Source organism: Leptonotus elevatus, chromosome 13 (genome assembly GCF_054856555.1).
Source record: "Leptonotus elevatus isolate MCC_2025b chromosome 13, RoL_Lele_1.0, whole genome shotgun sequence".
Classification (NCBI taxonomy): Eukaryota; Metazoa; Chordata; class Actinopteri; order Syngnathiformes; family Syngnathidae; genus Leptonotus; species Leptonotus elevatus.
In genome coordinates, this window is record NC_141251.1 from 4,636,162 (window position 1) to 4,656,092 (window position 19,931).

At 40.1% G+C, this 19,931-nt stretch overlaps 1 long non-coding RNA gene across 3 annotated transcripts; it reads left to right on the forward strand.

The window, feature by feature from the left end:
* Positions 1-693: 693 nt before the first annotated feature.
* Positions 694-19,294, forward strand: LOC147163548 (uncharacterized). 3 transcript variants are annotated; one of them, XR_015096979.1, is made up of 4 exons: positions 694-803; positions 1,789-2,063; positions 14,698-17,369; positions 19,218-19,294. It is a non-coding gene; the product is annotated as an uncharacterized LOC147163548 (long non-coding RNA). The 3 variants fall into 3 exon arrangements; XR_015096978.1 differs by lacking the exon at positions 19,218-19,294 and having other exon boundaries at positions 14,698-18,311; XR_015096980.1 differs by lacking the exons at positions 694-803; positions 19,218-19,294 and adding an exon at positions 956-1,133 and having other exon boundaries at positions 14,698-18,311.
* Positions 19,295-19,931: the final 637 nt, after the last annotated feature.

The following is a 19,931-nucleotide window of genomic DNA, read 5'->3' on the forward strand; positions in this document are numbered from 1 at the left end:
AGCCCCCGGGTGGTTAGCAGAGCCGGGCAAGCCAGGGGGGGGGGGGGGGGGGGGGGAGAGTGGCTCTGGGAAAAGGCGCCGCGGTACTCTGCTTGCTCTCTGTCCACTGATTATGAAGCAGGTCCCAGACGGGTGCCTTGAGGAACCCCCCGGGCAACTCACAGCCTCCCTCTCCTCTGTTACAGGATCTGTCACTGGGGGATTCCGAGTGAAGTGTGAAGAGGGGTGTGTGTGTGTGTGTGTGTGTGTGTGTGGGTGGGTGGGTGGGAGTGATGCTGAGAATTCTAAATAGGTGCGTGCTCATTTCTCTCATTTGTTGTCTCTTTGTTTAGTTTTGTTGCAGTGACAACACTTGATGGGTGGAAGAAGGGAGCTCGTGGTCGGTTTTCAGCTCATTTCGCTTGCAAGGCCATGCAGTGTACAGGCACGCACGCGCATACATAGCTTATACAGTTTCCCACTCTGGGATCAAGCAAACATTCACAACAGGCTTCACAGCACACTGTAGCCAATCAGAAATCCTAAAGAAAGTAATTTCGGGAAAAGGCATGATTCCAACTGAAATGGAGCGAAGATTTTTGACAAAGTCAAACTTTAAAATACAAATTTCATGTGCCAAGTTATACTGTTCCACCCCAGTCCTTAAGAGGGCGGTAATGCAACAAAAATATAATTTCAGTGTAATTTCTGTATGAACCATTTCTCAATTTGAAGGGACTTTCTTGCCCTGCAATTGCCGTTCTCAAATGAGTAGAAGCGCGGAGCAGAACCTACGAAATTTGGGACGAATTGAGCCGAAAAAGGTGCTTCATTTACTGTAATATGTTTTTTTAAACATTTTATATATCCAAAATATAATGCAATTTCAAATATCATGTGACATGTAATCATTATTTTACATTATTATTATTGTTATTATTATTATTATTTCCTCTTTATAATGGCAGGTGCCACACTCCACAATATGGCGCTGTTTTTTGAGAGAACCGGCATAGAGAACCTGCTAGAGGGCCAGTTTAGCTGTTTTAAAACTTCTATTTTTGCACAGTTACTGACTTGTACTGATTGACTAGTACGCCTATCTATGCTGCTTACGTTGTTGTCGCCCACGTGAGTGAAACGAAGTCGGAATGGTAAGTCAGTTGAATTGTTTGTGTTAGCATGCTAGCGCTAGCCGTAGCTTGTAGTTGCTAACCACCTATATTGGGAATGGGACTCGGACACGCTAGTGCTAACAACAGTTGTGCCTTTCCCCAAACTAAAACTAACCGAATATAAGCTTTTTTTCAATACATTTTACAGATTATTGGCCATATTAACAGTAGTACTGGACACCACCGTGCTAAGTTGCTTACATGCATTAGATACTTTGAGTGGTGATGTAATACGAACTTTGTTATGTAGGCTACTGTATGTTTTCAAAATGTGCTTGGTCATGGAGACATACTCTAACTTTCCTAACTTAAAATAGCCATTTGTTACAGTAGATACAAAGTGGAGGTCTGAGCATATGGACTCATTTATAACCAAGTTATGCTGACATGTTAGGTTTACCTGGTTGGGGTGGGTGATTGTGTGTTGCAAAAAGTCTCTCCACCACAAAAAAAAAAAAAAGAAAAAAGGAGAAGAATCATAACTAATGAGGCCATTTAGCGCCCAGCACCTGACTTTGGCCCGTGATCTCCAGGAAACATTAGAGGCAATTTGCCATCCACTTCAGGGCTGCTGTCCCGAACGTTATCAATGAGCTTGTCAGGCACACACCTAACCTCCCTTTGTTTCCTGCAGCACGCAGTCCCCGCCAGGGTCCCCGCCGCCTGCTCCCCGGGCCCCCGAAGAGGAACCGGCGGCACGATGTCACACACCTGTTTGGCTGGAGGCTGCGGCCCGGCGACGCTCGCAGCCGCGGGTGCCACGTTGGCACCTTTGCCAACTTCCCACCACCCTATCCCCCCCCTCGTCGCTGCCTGCTACGCCCCGTGGATGTGTCAAAATGGCAGATGATGGTTGGGGTGTGTGCAGCTGCTTGGGAGGAGGAGTGCCAAGGGCGCTCGTTTCCTGCGGTGAGTTTTAATTTGCTCTACGCGCGTCTTCTAAAAAGAACACCACCACCCACACCACCGCATCCACTCCTACAAGCACTTGCAATAAACAGACGCATATCCACAAATCTGTGCAGCACGGTGGCGTCGTGGTTCGCACATCTGCCACGCAGTCGGGTGCGCCTCACACCTACGCATTTTTACCGTCCGGAGTTGGACCATATAGTTTCAAAACTTAGTATGAAATATCACTAAAATTCTTCAAAAAGTACAATACAGTAGGGTATTGCAGGTAATGTGGATAAAATAGGACAAGTATTTTTGACAAGTGGAGAAAATAGAGAATCCTGCCAAAACAAATTCCACAATAACAACAACACAAACTTGCTCCACTAAAAATAAATATTTGTCATTATATGAAAGTTAAAATGTTATGTAACTTGTAAAATTTGCAAGTATTTTTCAGTCTTCACTGTTATGACCAATATTAAAATAAAGTGGGTAGTAGTAGGCCGAAGAGTTTTATTGGTACTGGATGTAACAAAAATGTTTAAATAAGGCTACTACATTTTGATATGTTTGAATGATTATACGTTTTAAATTCTTTAAACATAATTTTTATTTAATCAGTGATTAATTCATGTAACATTAGAAGTGATACGTACTACACTTTGAGTGTCACTGTTTAAATTCCACTTGGGTATTCTTTAATTTTTTGAGTAAATCATGTCCAATTTCTACCAATTACGTTCAAGGTTTTTTTTTTTTTTTAAAGAAATCCTTCTAAATAGTCTTTGCTCGATATTGCTTCTGCAAATGAGTTGGATGGATGATGTGGATGAACTTGCACCGACATTAACCATAATTAGTAAAGAGTAGATAAATAAATAACAAAAATCTCAATGAATACTAAAATAACTTTTCGATGTACACACGGCATGCGCAATCTGAGAGCTGTATAAAAAACGTATTTAGAAAGATATGAATGCTTACTTTTGATTGACAGATAAGATAAGCATTCATTTTCATTCCTCCCTCCTTCCAAAAACATCCATGCTAGGTTAATTGATAGACTCTAAATTGTCCATAGGTGTGAATGGCTTGTCAGTTGGCAGATGACTAGTCCAGGGTGCATCCCGCCTCTCGCCCCAAAAATCAGCTGGGTGGCCTCCAGCTCACGCGCAACCCTAATGAGGACAAGTGCTAAAGAAAATGGATGGATATTCACAAATCAGTCAACACCCAGTGGGGGTGTCAAAGTCCCACTTGGCCAAATAAAGGTGACAAGGTGCCAGACAGACAACAGTTACTTACAAGTTAAATTCATTCAGTGACCAAACTTGTAACTCAATTTACTTGTATATCCAATCCGTTTTCCACTTTGAAATGTATTGAAATGCCATTAAACTTCCAGCTCCCCAGTACATTTTTTTTTTTTTCGTTTCATGCTTTTGATGAGAAAATAGCACGGCATTGTAAAATATTACACAGGCGAGCTTCTCATTTTCTTTTTTGGTTTTGTTTTACAAACACTTACTGTATTACAATAAATAATATCCGATTTGTCTAAAATGTTTTGTCTGAACTAAAACGTGAATTCATATGAAAGAGAGTTTATTTATCTACTTCAGTTTAACTCTTTTTACCGTGCTAAACACTTGCAGCATTTTGAGCGTTCATTTTGACAATTTCACAAAATTCTACCAAAACAAATGTGACATAAACATAAATCAGTACGTCATAATTCAGATTACGAATTTTAAATCAAATCTGTTATTGCAAATGTTCATGTTTCATTAAACTATGTAAATGCGGACTACATTTCTTTGGGCACTATCTAAATAAATAAATAAATAAACTTAAATGTTTGGGGAAAAAATAAAGCCTACCTACCAAAATGAAACTTTTTTTTTTTTCACCAAATTGCACCCTTTTCAATTAAGAGAATTTCATTGTGCTACATTGCGATGTCGATTTAAATTAGATTTATAGTAGTATAGTAGCAGTTCGCTCATACCATAGTAAAAAATTTAGCTCGCAACACGAAGCAAAAATCTACCAAGTGATGGCTTGTAACTTGAGAAACTTGTAAGTTGGGGCACTCTCAGTCAAAAAGGGAAGTCCAGAGCAAAAGTGTCTCGTACGAATGGTGGCGTCACGCGGTCCTCTGCCTGGCGACACGTGCCGCACGCAGCTTTGTCAGCGTCAACTCGAATCCCTGTTGATCAGACGGCGAGAATGTGTGCCGCCGTGTTTCCCCGCTTTGCGAACAAACCCGCTCTCACGGGGGGGTGGGGGGTGTTTGGTCTGACAGTTACACCCAAACAATACTCGCTGTTTACCCGAGAACAAACGCGTCCACAGCGAAGCAGCAAATCTATTCTCAATGCACACAAGACATTCAATTTTTGCCTACCGGGAGTGTTTCCCTTTTTATTTTTTTATTTTAACGCGACAATCCCTCAACCCCCCCCCCCCTTCTCCTTCCCACGCCTTTGATGTTAGCATTGACTATAGGCGGCTAAAAAAACTATAGTTTGCTGCGAGCTGACAGATAAAACGGCGCGAGACGCCATTACCCTGCAAAGCGGCATAATGAGGAGACCTGAACGCGCACAAGACAGGAGCCCGGTTGAATTACGGCGCTCTCTCATCCAAGGTGGGAGCTTTTTGACAGCTTTCCAGGCAGCACAACACATTAGCATACCCACGCTGCCGTGTAGTGCCAAAGAAACTCTTTGATGAAAACAGAACGGGGAGATCTTTCGACGGGGGCCTCCACGCCGTACGTTTTTCTACGTGCCGGTGTCCTCGGCGACAACAAAGACGGGACAACAATGGCAGCCCAAGCGGTGTCAAGCTGCAACTTTATGTTCTCTAATTAGCGAGCCCGTGCCGCATCTGCGAGCGGCTTCCCTCCGATTGGCCAACGCACAAGGGCCCATTTTTTTTTCTGATCCACTCACGCTATCAAAGCTGACAGACGTTGCGTCCAGAGGTGGGTAGAGTAGAAAATAAATTGTACTCAAACTTATATGAAGAAGAGGATGCAAGGGACGCTTTTGTATTTTTTTTTTTTAAACACTCAAAACAGTTATATATGTTTTTATATACAGTATTGTGGTAATTTTGAAATTGTTACTTCACATCTTTCTGTTAAAGGCGCAAAATGATTTTTCCAGATTTTTGTCTGGCCAGCAGCCCGGTTTCACAAAAATAGATCCACTCCTGTACTGGACAGCTGCTGAATCACATCACCACATTAAAAACCCAAAACAAGGGCAATCGCCACAGAGGCCAGACAATTTTCAAAGATGTCTTTACGTCATTATGATCATTAGCGTGATATGTCTCACGAGTAGTTGTCAGCGGTACAAAGCTTAACCAGGGGCCGTAGTTTGGACACCCCTACTTATGACTCAGATTAAAATTGTGAAGTAGTTACTCCAAATAATTACTTGAATTAGAGTATTCAGTGAATAAACTGCTCAAGTACTGAGAAAATGATATAAGGTTTTCTGCCATGCTTCATGTAAATGAGTCACTTTGAAAACTTGACTTTGTGGCTGATCATGTGACTTCCTGTCGCCGTTTGATTGCTGAAATAGCGGTTAACGACTCTAGTGGTTACGCTGGATTTGGTGAAACACTTGATGAGTCATGTGACAGCAACAGAGGCAGAAGACTTTCTGACAATCCAAAACTAGTTGCGTAAGCAGTAATTGAAATAAAAGATTAGTGGATTGTAGCTCAATGCGACAGAGTAAAACTACTATTTAACAAAACACTCAAGAAAAAAGTAAACTACCGTATCCTGACATCATGTACAATTTATCCAAAAGGATACTGAAGTAAATGTAATGGCGTCAACCTCGCTTTGAATGTGTCTAAAGTTGGGTTTCCATTCACCCTTTTTTATCCGAATTTTCAAGAAAAGCGAAAATAAAACAGACTGGAAATGCTCGAAATTTGAAAAAGGGCCCAAAATTCGCAAAAAAAACGTTTTTATGCTAAGAGAGGGGATTTTGAAGCGTATCAAAAAAAAGGAAAATGCAAATTTTGGCTATGGAAACAGGTTTTGTGAATAACGACTGGCGAGACGGGATATACGTCGCACGTTTGTAGTCACAAAGCAATGTCAGACGATAAAGTAAGGTATGTTTGGGGGGAACGACGAAACAGAAATCTTTTTGGAATTAATTAAAGAAGTGAATCTTTATGCTAATTTAGATGGAAAACAGGAAAGAAACGCTACGGTTTATCAAGAATTTAAAAAAGCTAACTCATACGACAACATCGCACGGCAGTTGCTTCCTGGTCATCGTCGTCTTCTTTTAAATTACTGGTACATCACATCCCTACGGTGTATAGCGCCACCTACAGCGGCGGGGTCCTCTCTCAATATTCGCAAAAGATGAACACATGGAAACGGGCATAAGTCGCATGTCCGTGTTGTGCATTTATAGTAAATTCGCTTAAAAATTTTGAAGCAATTGGATGGAAACCTGACTTAGGACAGTCAACCTCAATTTTTTTTAGTAGAAGGTGGTAACACACTTTGAGTGTTCAAAGAGAACCTTGCATCCTCGCATTTCATTAGCTTTTTAGCCAGTTTGCTTATCCGTATTCTAGCGGCGTAGGCTTGATGTGGGCTCTTTTGGCAAGGACACCCTGTACTGAGTTTTGGCACGGCAATGTGCCGCAGTATGCTGCTGACTCTGGGTCTTAACGACAGGCTAAACGAAGCGGGCGTTACGGCCCCCTGGATAGGTCATTACTCGTCCGTGGCCAAGAGCTAAACTGGAGCAGGGCTTTTTAAAGAGGGGAGCAGGTGTGTTTCACCATAGGGGCTGGAGCCGGCCCAAGACCAAACAGCCTTAACGGTCTTTATCTCCTTCATAATGAGGCCACGCTCTCCACACACCCCAACGCTGCCCGCACGGGCCAACGCTGGAGGTAAGGAGACCCAACCCCCACCCCCTCTTCCACACACACACACACTCTGTACCCCCCCGCCTTACCTCACGGTTAAATGGTGACACTTTCAAAATGACCCCAGCCATGGAGGAACAGCGACATGCCATCAGCGTTCATACACACAAATTGGACAGGCGTGATTCATGTTTGAGGAAATGCTGCCTAAACGCACTCCGCTGAAATGGCCTGTGCAAAAAAAATTTGTCTCGTGCCGCAAAAATGCAAAATGTTGTCATCATAGCTTAGTTAGTGTCATGTAGAAATTCCTTGAGTGTCCCATCAAGAGAAATTTGGCCTTTTTCTGTCACATTTCTATTCAAGTCTTATATATTCCTGTTACAATGTATTTGAAATGATGATGTGGATAAAATAGCCAAAACAAAAAATTTTAACCAATTGAGAAAATCTGAATTAATGAGCGACATGTCTCAGTTCCTATAAAATAAATTAAAAAAATAAATAAACAAAAACTGTACTCCGGAGCAACTTATATTTTTCCTTCTTTATAATGCTTTTTTTGGGGGGGGGGGGGGTGCGACTTATATCCCGCAGTGATTTATAGTCCGAAAAATACAGTAAATGCTTTTTCATATTTTTTATGAAATTCTTCTAAATTCTCTCAAGATTTCGCTCCAATTAAATCTCCCTGCTACAAAGTATTTAGAGTGATAATGTGGATGAAATAGCACAAACCAAATTTATTTTTGACTGACCTATAACGATATGGGCTGGTTGAGACTTTCAAGAAGTAGCAACCGTTTGTCGTAAGTGGGCCTTAGAACCAAAATGGCTGACCACGTACTAGTCAGCGTGTGTTCCTTGAAGTCCGTAAAGTTGAATGGAAAGCCTATACACGTATTGGGCTTACTTCTTCTTACTTGAACTTAAATAACTGTCGGAATAAGAGTGTGGGTGGTTGTGCCAGGAAGTGTGTGTAGGTGTGTGTGTGTGTCTGTGTGTGAGTGCTATTGTCCCGCGCCTTCTCTTTCACCTGTCTGAGTAGGTTTTGTGTGCGGGCGCATGTGTGTCGGAGGGTCCCAGTGCTCCCCGCAGTCTTCTCGGGCCTGTCAGCCGAGTTGAACTTGATCAACATCAAACGGCATAGCATTCAAAAGTATTAGTGTTCTCTGTTGATGGGCCCTCGCGCTATCACAAACCAAGTCCCTGAGCTACTTCATTATTTATTCCTAATTCGTCAGTGTTGTCTCTTACACACACACACAAATCTCAGCTTTTGCCTTTTTATTTTTATTTTTTATTTTTTTTATCTTTTTGTATGTCACCTGCACACACCAAAAAAAAAGCTATACTTTTTGCACCTTCGGTTCGTGTCGGTATATTTTATTTGGGGAGTGTTTGGGCCTCGCGTTTCACCTCAGTCCAAAAAGTAACCCCCCGTGGTGCCGTGACCTCTGACCCAGCGTGGGCGATCCCACCAGATGTGGAGTGTGTGGCGGGACGGTGGCGAGGGGGCAGCTCGCTCTCACGCGGGGAGGCCCCCGTCTCCCCAAACTGCCACAGAGAGCATGGCCAGAGGGCTTCTGTCAGCACCGTTATCAATCATACTCCCTCGCTCGCCCGCTCTCCCTCTCTCTCACTCCCTCACGCTCGCCCTCGCGCCGCAGTTTGCTTTTTACACCGTCTCTCACTTTGTCTCCGTTCTGCTTTTGTGTTTCTCTAACTTCATTTTTATTTTTTTTTGGTTCTTTTTGCTCACTCTCACATTTTCCTTTTTACCCCTCACCACTTCAGACACCTTCTTACGCGCGCTGTAGTTAAGCTCCTCCCTCCCTTCTCCCTGCTGCCTCACACATGTACACGCTTTAACCTTCCTGGTACGACTTGCATCCTTCTGATCCGATGCACACGCACAGCTTGTCGTGACCTTCACGCTGTGAGAAGGACGCGGAAGGCAAGATGTTCCCATGTGAATTTAGTAGGCAATGCTAAGTAAAAGTTAAAGTTAGCACTACTTTATTGCAGTCAACGGAATATATTCCACACTGTTTTTTTTTGTTGTAAATAATACATGAATAATTTTTTTTTTTTAATTGGGAAAAGTATATAAGGGGTTAAGTATATCTTAATTGTTTGTTGGAGTCAAAACTGAATATATTGCACATTTTGCCATCTTAGAATACTTATGCATTCACAATTTTTTTTAAATAAATAATTGAAAACTTAAACTAGTGTCTACAAATGATTTAAGTATGCAAAAATGATAAAGAAAAAAGTAAATACAATTTATGAAATAAATAGCTTTATAAACATGATAGAAAAGTGTCTCTATAGTAGAACAATCAGAACATCTGTAAATATATTTGAAATGTAAAAACTTCTATATGCCTAGAAAGTTGCGTGTTAGTTCTATTATTCAGACTCCTAAGCAGTTTAGTTGGATGGATGGATTGATATGAAGCCCTCTAGTGGTATGCAAGAGAATCACAAAAAATTATGTTTTTTTTTAAGTGCATCGGCGACTATTTTTTTTAAACAATCAAACATTAGAGTTAATGAAAATATTTAATCTACTGATGGAGGGAAATACAAATTAAAGTACATTTGCAGTTAAGTTGTCTTTAACTTAAGTACAATACATTTACATTAAGTAACTAAATATGGTTTGTTTTTAAACATTTGACACTTATTTAAATTGAATTTACTGTATGCATTTCTGCAATACCTTTTAATTAAATCAAGTACAGTTTTGCTATTTTATTGTAATGTAACGTTATTGTTCAAACTGAATATTGTTGCATTGACTTACAATATTATTACAAATATTTATTAGGAATAAAATCTATCTTGTTTTTGATGAACACTTAGGCCTATTATTCTACTGTATTGTAATTTCCATCATCATGGTGGTAGTTAGAGAGCTGAATATTTTTAAGGTGGTGTTTTATGCAAAACATTATAGAGCTACTCATTTATAGTCATAGTCTATTGGGGCATTGGAGTATTTTCTTAGTTGACCAAATAAATTGTAAATTTTTATTATTCAAACTCATAATGGTTAAGATGGAATATTTGTGGACAAATTTGCACATATCATCAATTAGAAAAACATTGTAATGAAAAGATCGGAAATATGAGTATGATTTTTTTTATGTAACCCTAAAAAGAAAATGTTATTATTCAGATATTAGTCGTAAATTACTTGCAATATTAACAAAAGTTAAAAAATAATAATTAATAATACCGCAACCAATTTATTCCGTTCCGCCCCCCTCTGTGAATATTAGGTTTACTCTCCACTCTTTCCTCTTTTATGGAAGTGGCTAATCTGCTAACAACATCATCTCCTTGGCGGAGGTCACGGCGTGAGGGCAGACGGCGAGGCAGGCGGCGGTCACATTTTGGCGAGGAGACGCCAGTCGTCCCCGCCATGCGGTGTGAGCCGTTCGCTGACACATGGCACTTTGAAGGCTCCCCACCGCCCACCTCCACCCGGCCCCCTATATCGCTGCCATCCTTCACATCTGCAATGAGGGCAAATGGGTTACAGCCAGCACAACAGACAACAACTAAATAAACAACATACCTGGGGTGGATCCCCTCCAATTTCCGGACTGCCAGTCTGGCTTTGGTGCATTTTTAAAACATCACTAGGTAATTGAAGTGGAGCGTTCACACTGACACATTTGCATGGGGAGGGGTGCACGGTGTGTGTGTGTGTGTGTGTGTGTGTGTGTGTTGGGGGGGTCCTGGTGTAAGCAATGGAGCAGCTGGTACGCACCAGTACGACTGCGGCTCAACCAGTCCTCCTGACTTCATATGTAGCACTTAATTGGTTCCCAAGGCAAGAATGAAATATTTAGCTCGCACGTCCTTTAAAATGCGATTGATTTTGATCTGACAGCTGTGCCTGTCCCGCGCGAGGGGAGCGGGAGAAACCAGGAAGAGGCTGGCGAGGGCTGTCTGGGCTCGTTGCCTGCGAATAGCGCGACAACACCCACTCAGGCGCACACAAACGACACTATATGGCCACGCCATGTACGGATCACTCATGGATGCCATATGCTATCAACTGAAGTCTCCTTTCAACCCCCCACCAACACCGCCGTCTTTAACCTTAAAGATGATGCACAAAGCTTTGAGTCCACCAGTCATAGATGTTATTTTATCTAAAGCGTCTCATGTGAGAGTCCAGTCTCATGTATAGTCCAGAAGTAATTGTCTGAAAAGCAGTTACACCCAAAAATATTTGAACAACTGCCTACGTAGATTTATCTAATAATGTTTTAGTGGACAAAACTCCAACCCCCCCCCAAAATTATAATGTTTTTATGTTTCACTTCTTTCTGTCCCCTTTCATTTATTTTTGAAAGAATGAAATACACATTTTGAAAATTGAAAAATTGAAATACAGACGAGAGACTTTTTTTTAAATAAAAAAAAAAGTTTTACCTTTTCACACGCATATTCGAAGTATCAGGCTGTTACCAGAAAGGAAGGTCTTTGGTCACTATTTTTTGGCATTACGTTTAATGAACCTTCTTATATCAAAAGTATGATAGGTATCGGTGCTGTGTATCGGTGAGTAATCAAAGAGTGTTGAGGGGGAAAGTGTGCTTGCCTTAAGCGGTTTATTACTCCCAGCTGAGGTTTGCTATGAAACTGACACATAACACAAGAGAACTTACAACAAGTTTAAACTATATAATTATGTAAAGTCTGGCTGAATCTTTTTGTAAAGCTAAGAGCTGCAGCACAACGGCATACTTCACTGAAGGCACACTACTAAAAATGTTAGCTTGTCTTTATAATGTAAAAAGTGATGGATTGTAAAATCTGTGCTAATAATGAACCGTGACATATCGATGGAGTAAAATTACACTTTAAAATATATTGAGATACTCAATGTATGTTTCGAACCGCCTTTTATTGAGGAGATGCACACCCCTAATATATTCATAAATATTCTTTAAAAGAATGCCACATTTACAGTACTGACAAGTTCATTCGTATTGGGAAAAAAAACTCATTGCGTCATACTCTCTTAAACTGAGCCGTACCGATTCGAATCGAATCGGAATCCCACAGAATCAACCTGGATCGAATCATGTCACTTTCAAATGAATCAGACCCCATGCATCGAGATGTATATCAAATCGTCTTTCATTTGAGATGCCCCAATTCAACAATGAAGTCATTCATCATGGTATGACGGTAAAGTTATACAATGAAAATAAATGGTCATGTTACAATATTATGAGAAGTTCTAAAAATGAAACCCGTGGCCTCCCCCAAAATCTAATCACGCTGGCTTTTGCGTTGGAAGCGAACGTATTGTCACGCGCGTGGAAAAAGCACTTTGCAGCCACCTTGTCTAAGGAGGCGCAGCTAAGCTTGCCGGAGATGGCCAATCAAATTGGATTAATGTCACTAATTATTTGGCAAGGCAATGGCGTGGTCACGCCATAACATGATAGAAATGCATTAAACCTGCACGGGATCCATGGCCGGGCGCCTCCCCCCTGTCAAATTGACTAAGCTGCAAATTACGTACAAACGGATATATCCTTTATATAACAGCCGCCATCCCCCCCCCCCCTCCACTTTATCCTACCTGTCAAGCTGAGAACATCACAGGCTAATTCTTTATTAAGTGAAAGGGCATCGGGGACCGGATGATCCAATTTAAGTACATTGGGCAGAATAGAAGACTAATTAAAACCCATATTTTTACATTATTAATTTTGGAACTTCACTTTTAATGAATGTGAAATGACAGGCCTTCCATTTATACACACGTACACTTTGGGCTGCTCGGCGGGGGAATAGGACTTACGGGTGTACTGCTTGACTGCAGGGGCCGGCCGGGGAGGATGTTTTTTTTCAAGCGTCCGACTTGGTATCAAAAAAGTTGAGACGAAGGTGTGCGCCGCTAACTTGAACCTGATTATGAAATTGTGCTTCTTTTTTTTTTTTTTTAATTGAGCATAAACCGATTTTGGCTTTCTTAGCTTTCGGGGTGGTAAAATGCCATTTGAGGATGGAGACAAGAAAGTAATCAGGACATCTGTAGCCAGGGGTGCAACCTTGTCATTGACGACTACCTGCACAGTGGTTAAGGAAAAAAAATAGTAATATTACGATATCAACGTCATACAAAAAGAAGTTGTAACATGACAAAAGTTGGGAAAAAAAATGATGTGATGAGAATTAAAGTTAAATAAGAAGAAAACTTGCCGTTAAAATATCAGAATCTTACAAGAAAAAGGTTACAAGAATAAAATAAAAATAAAAACTGTAGCCAGGGGTGCAACCTTGTCATTGTTGACTACATGCACAATGGTGAGAAAAAAAGTAGTAGTATTATATTAGGGGCGCCGATATTGGGCATTTTGACAAATATCAGTATCAGCCTTTTTTCAAATCTGATGACCGATATAAGGTAAATCTAAAACAATTTTAATCTCAGGGAGCTATTTATTAAAATTTTCTGTTAATTTTTATATATAAGGGATGCTACTGACCCTGGGAACCTTCTGAACCCAAGAAAGTGAAAATTTTAAGATTTCAGGTATTTTTAAAATTTGGGGAAAAAAAGATTTACTGTAGAAAACAATAAAGAGCTATGGCATTGCCTTGCTTAAGTTTCCAATTATCTTTTTAAGACGCAGTAATAACCTTGGGAGCTCCCTGAACGTTTTGTTAGAAATTTTAAAAGATGTCAGTTGTCTAAGAATAATTATAATAAAAAAAAAAAAACGTCAACATTTTGAAAAGTCCGGAAAATTGTTCAATAAACATGCTTTAAGACATTACAACTTTTTTGGGGGGGGACTGAAAATGAATATCGGCTACAAATATCGGTTATCGGCCTCCTTGACTACTAATAATCGGTATCGGCCCTGAAAAAAACTAAGTTCGATCGGTCGAAGTAAGTTGTAACATTACAGAAGTTGAAAAAAAATTATGAGAATTAAGAATTGAGAATTAAAGTTAAAGAAGAATAAAACTGTACTATTGCCGTTAAAAAACTAAAACGTAACAAGGAAAAAGTTGTATTATCATGAGAATAACAAGAAAAAAGTTACGAGAAAAAAGCCACAATAGTACGAAAAAGTCAGTGACGAGCTTGAAGGAGTCACACGGCGTAGAAAGGCTTTTTTGAAATGAGTGTAAACCACGTCGTTTGTGGCTTTTGTGGCTTTCAGCGTGCGAAAAAATGCCATGGAGACAAGAAAGTAATCAGGACGTCTGTAGCCAGGGGTGCAACCTTGTCATGTGGAGTACCTGCACAAAGCAACTTTTAAATGGTGTGTGGCCCATTTCTGCGCTGTCCATCACGCCCTCTAATTAGGCAAATGACCCTGTGTCTTAATTGAAAACACCCCAGCAATGCTCCAGGAAAATCATCTATTTTTGCCAATTCAAAAAAAAAAATTGCAGTGTGGGAAAAAGAAAGAAGGAGAAGGCGGGACTGGAGTGTTTACCCTCTTCTCTCGATGCACTTCTCATTCCCCACAGGCTAATGCATCCTCACATCCACAAATAGACGCCAGTCAGAGGCCAGCCGCTTTGTAAAATTGAGTCAAATATACAAAACGGACATTTTTTTAATGCCCTTTTTTTCTTGCTTTTTTTTCCCATTTTTACGCACCAGCTGACCCCCTCTCGCACGGAATGGAAACCAATCTTTTTTTTCTTTCTTTTCCTCCGGTTTCAGGAAACTCTTGGAAGGCAAAAGCAACATCCTGAGCTGGTGAGGAGACAGCAGAGGTGCTGACACGCCGACAGGCAGGGGATCCTGGGAAAAGCCACAGACAGGAAGAGCCTGACTGGCTTTGACCCGCCGGGTCAAGGCTGGGGGCTCGGCAACTGAAAGATGTTTCCAAGCCACACTCGCGCGATCATCCACTTTTTTACAGGAAACAACTTTCAAATGCTGTGAGATATGCAGGCGGATCCTTTTTTATTTTTTTCATTTTATTGCTCGCTCTTTTGTTTGGCTCGCCCGCGACATGAAATGCGATTTGGCCCTGAGCTATATTTGACTTATTTGTTCCAGGGTCACTGTATGTAATTGCACAGAGCTTAAGTCCACGTCCCTTTTCTACCATGCGAAAATATTCCGTTTTTTTTTCCATGTTCACTTTTAACATGTGCTCTGACTAATGCAATTATGCTGTGAAGGCCAAAACTACAGCATACAAAGGCGTAGAAGGGCAACGCTCCAAAGTAAATACAGTATATATATAAAAAAGGATCATAAAATGATGAGGGTAATAAAGTCTTAATGTCACAAGAATACATTTGTAATGTTACAAGAAAAAAAGTCATAATACTGTGATAAATAAAGTCAACATGTTATAAGAATAAATTAGTCAGTCATGGAAGGAACAAAACTGTTGCAATGTCATGAGAATAGAGATAATAAAGTAGTTGCGAAATAAAAACTTAATTTCAAGGAAGGAAAAATGTACTGTGTAAATAGTTGGAAAGTACAAGAGTAAAGAGTTATATATTAAGAAAGACGTTGTCCCTTAACGACAAAAACTTGCAATGTTTTTGTAATGTTTTGAGAAAATCATATCAAAAAATTTGTACTAGTAATATCGAAGAAAAAAGTCCTAATATGAGAATGAAGGCGTCATGTTGCAAACGAAAATGTAACGTTATGGGGGAAAAAAAAAAGTATGAGAATGGGCTTTTTGAATGGAGTCGTGATTTTCCCCATAAACCTTTGTAATGCAACCCAAAAAAATCATCAAAATTCCCACACAAGCGTAAAAATGTTACAAGAATAAAACGAGGAAAAGGTTTTAATGTTACGAAAAATGGTTGTTGCAACCTGACAAGATAAGATTAAATTTAGTAAAAGAAAATTTACTGTTATAGGGGGAAAAAAGGTCGTAGTTCACAAGATTAAAGTCATAACATGTAGAGATGAAAGACAATGTTAGAGGAATAAACTTGCAAAATTGTGAGGAAGTTGTAGTAGCCTCCTGCAGGGAAACTCAAAATGAAGTTACGAGAATAAATGAGTCATAAGAAAAGTTATGTTGTGAGACAAAATTTGTAATGCTAAGGGATGAATTTCAAGATTGAATGCCATCATTCCCAAACAAATGTCGACGGGAAAAAAATGAATAAAGAAAAAAATGGAATGTTAAGTCATTATTCTCTGAGTATGCATTGGTAATGTAAACAAAAATACAATTCTAATATTAAAAGGAACAACAAATGTTACAAATAGGAAAGAAATGATGAAAAACAGAACAAGCTATGCTCGTACATACTTGTGGGAAAAATATGATGTAGAGACTGGAGTAAATGGCCAACCCAACTTCATTGACTAGGCCACGCCCCTTAAAGGCATAGTTCCCCCAACTTTTTTTTCTTCTAATTTTAAGTGTACACTACGAGAAGAATCCTTCAGTACATACAGTAATTGCACTTAATAAAACCATTTTTTTCACCACCACGATGATTATGACTTTTCTCCCACTATTAGTCTGTAACATTCTCCTTCCATTTTCCCTTCATTGTGATAATAATTTGACTTTATTCTCGTAATACTATGGCCTACATGTTTTATTTCAGTGTGGCCCTAATAGCAGTTCATACAGTCTCCCTGTCTGACAAGTGTTTTGAATTAGGCAGATTGTATCTTTTTTTTTTTTTCCTCTCTCTCTTTCACGTCTGTGTGAAAGTCTCCAAAGGCCTCTTAGAGTAAAACCAAAAGATGGTGAGGGGAGATTGTCCTCTAGCCAGTCGTGCACAACGTCGCATAAATCAAGGCGTCCGTCGTTTGTCACCCTTCTGTCCCGGCAGCTCCTGGCTCGGACCCCACCGCTGTACCGATTGAGACTTTTACATTTTTTTTATGGCCCAAATGTATCCATCAAGCCCTCCGAGTGGCTCGCCAGCCGCCCCGGTCGATCGATGGGTGCGCCGTACCCTCCCTCTCGGCCCCGCGCGCGAGCTCTTGCCTGCGTGGGAAGGGGGTAAGAGGAACCTCATTTTAGCTGGTTTTAGCCTCAGGCCACTACTGTGATTTTACCCCATGCTCCTGGCCTGACGTCATTAAAGATGCATGATGATGGATACCGTGAATTCAACCTCACCGAGGGGGTTTTGAGGTGAAGAAGAAGAGGGAGAGAGAAAGAGAGGGGAAGGGGGGGGGGGGGAAGAGAACATTGCTTGTTTTTCAGATCAGATAAGAATAAATCAAGACTGTTTAAATGTAGAGGTTGCATGTGGATGCATGTGACTAATCTCCCGGTTGCACATCAGAGGGGAGCAGACGGCAGACAGGCTTTGCGGGTGGAGAGGCGCCTCCTGACCAGTTGGTGGTGCTCCTGTCACAGTCAATTCCTGCTAACAACACTTTGCAAAGTGAGCCTCTAACACACGCACACACACACGCGCACACACAGCCAAACACAATCATGCACATGTAGATTTCACATCAACAATGATATTTATGTTGATTTTTTCCTCTTCTCTCACCGCTGAAAATGTTACTAATTCTAGATGATTCTCTCCTTTCCTCTCCTCCCATTGCATGTAATGCATACAAGATGTAGTATTCATGAACACACGCACACACACACACACAAAAAACAACATGCCGATCCATATGCATGTTAGATTCTTTTAAAATATGATCACATACGTGTCAACAGAATGTAGATTTGCAACACGAGGCGTCAAAGTACAGCCCATACCTCTGCCAAGGCCTAGAGAAATACCTTAAACATACAATACTCGCCTACGTTTAGAATTTTATTGTTACAATTCATGCGTTGGTTATGCCAAAATATAGAACATTTTTGAAAAATGTGCAAAAACAATTGTAGGTATTGTTTGGGGTCACCTGTCATGGGAACTTACTCGTGTCAGCACCTTGCGATGTAGTTAGAAGATTATGGAAAGATGTCATAATACTATGAGAAAAGTTAGATTTAAAAGTTTTATGGAATATTACATAACTGAGTTCAGATACTATATGGAAAAAGAAGCCATAATGCTATGAGAATAAAGTCAAGTCATATTTGTTGCAAAAAGAGGAAAAACAAAAATGTGCAATGTTATGGCTAAAAGAGAAATATTGTTTCAAAAGAAAAGATAAACATCCAGTAGAACAAATGATGTAAGGAAAGAGTTGTATTGAGAAAAAAAGGAAAGAGAAAAAGTGGTATTGTTACAAGAGAAAAATAGGGAAAACTCTCAACAAAATTGAGAAAACCAAAATGCTCTGAGATTTTTTTTTTTTGTTATGTTACCAGAATAAAGTCACAATTGTACAAAAAAAGAAATGTGAGGACAAAAATTGTATTGTTTTATGACCAAGCTTAAAACTCAATTTACTTTTCTCGTTCACTAATATGTCAAATCAATTTTTTGCATTGAAATGAATTGAAATTCCATTTAAACAAAAAAGAGAAAACAAGCACTATTGTATAAAAACATAATCAAATGGGTTTATTTAGTATACTGTATTACAGTATTTGTATGTTGGTTGTGTGCCTTTAAGGGGCGTGGCTTCCTCAGTGATGTGTTTTCATTTTCCATTTGTGCGTTTGTCCCATTCAATAAATAAGTGCATCAGCTACTGTGGCTCTCCTTGCCCACAGGCGAGGGCATTACAGTACATTTAATTGATCCATTTTGTTTTTGCCACACATGTTTTTATTGTGTTCATCTTTTTCTCGTGAAAGTACAACCTCATTCTTGTAATACAGTTGATTCTGTTTTTTACCTTTTCTTTAATATTTACTACATTGAAATGTTTATTCTCTGAATTTTTTGTAAAATGTATTAATCCCCATATTGAAAAACCACCTACAAATTTTGTCATTAATATTCAAGCATTATTTTGTGATAAATGAAGACAAATTTGGAACGGTCAACAACAAAACAACTAATATCCTGGATGAGCACCTTTAGCCTATCATCCTGATTTATAAGATGCTGTTTTACATTATAATTCTTGATGAGGTATTTTGCATTGCAAAGCTTGATTTTATTTCTTAATTTTCACTGCGTATTTCTTCAATTTAATCAAATTTATCCAGATCCCACCACAGGTTTCTTTCCTCCATGGTGCAACACTCAAAAAAGTTCAGCGGAAACACATTAGTGTGTGAACTTTTACTAAACAGTGTTTAAAAAAAAAACATGTAACTTAAAGCTTCAATGTAACAAAATCCTCTGTGTGCATGTGTGTGTGTTCCTTTCCAGGACTCGTGTGTGTGTGTGTCTCCAAAAGTGGGAGTGACAGAATGGGGGAGAGACATTTGACAGCTGTGCTCCCCGGGTTCAAAGGTCGTGTCAAGCGGCGGACGAGTCTCAAGGTAAAGAGCCTGACGAGGGTCCGCCTGCCCGGTCAATGGCTATCGTTTCGGGGGCCCGGCTGCGGTAATGGGACCTCACTCATGTGTCAGCTCGCCCAGGAGAAAGTGGGCAAAAGAGATTGAACTTTTAAACTGTCCAATTTCCAGCTTAAAGGCCTCATATGCACGCTGAGGGCTTATCAGTGTCTTCCCGCCTGTCCGGCCACTCCCGCCCGTCTTCCCACACTTTTAGACGGTACTGTAATGTATCCGGGTACAAGTACTTCACGTACGTAATCAAAGCAGAGTTCTCCATCCTTCCAGCAATTTTTGAAGATTCTGGCTAAGACCCACAGGATTGTTTGCTCTTTGGTATAAGCACCGAACCCACGGAAATGATTTTTAGTAGTCAGCAGTAGAATATGGGTTGGTTTCGTGAAAAGCAGCGGTTTCTGACTTTGCAAAATAGATGAATAATAATGAATAATGTTGTATAATTTCACACGAGCAATGCCCACTTTTCAGTCCTTTAATTATTGTACACCTCAGCAGTAAACCAAATAAAATAAAGGTGACTTAAAAAAAAAAAAAATACATTCAATATCTGAAAAATGACTTCTTA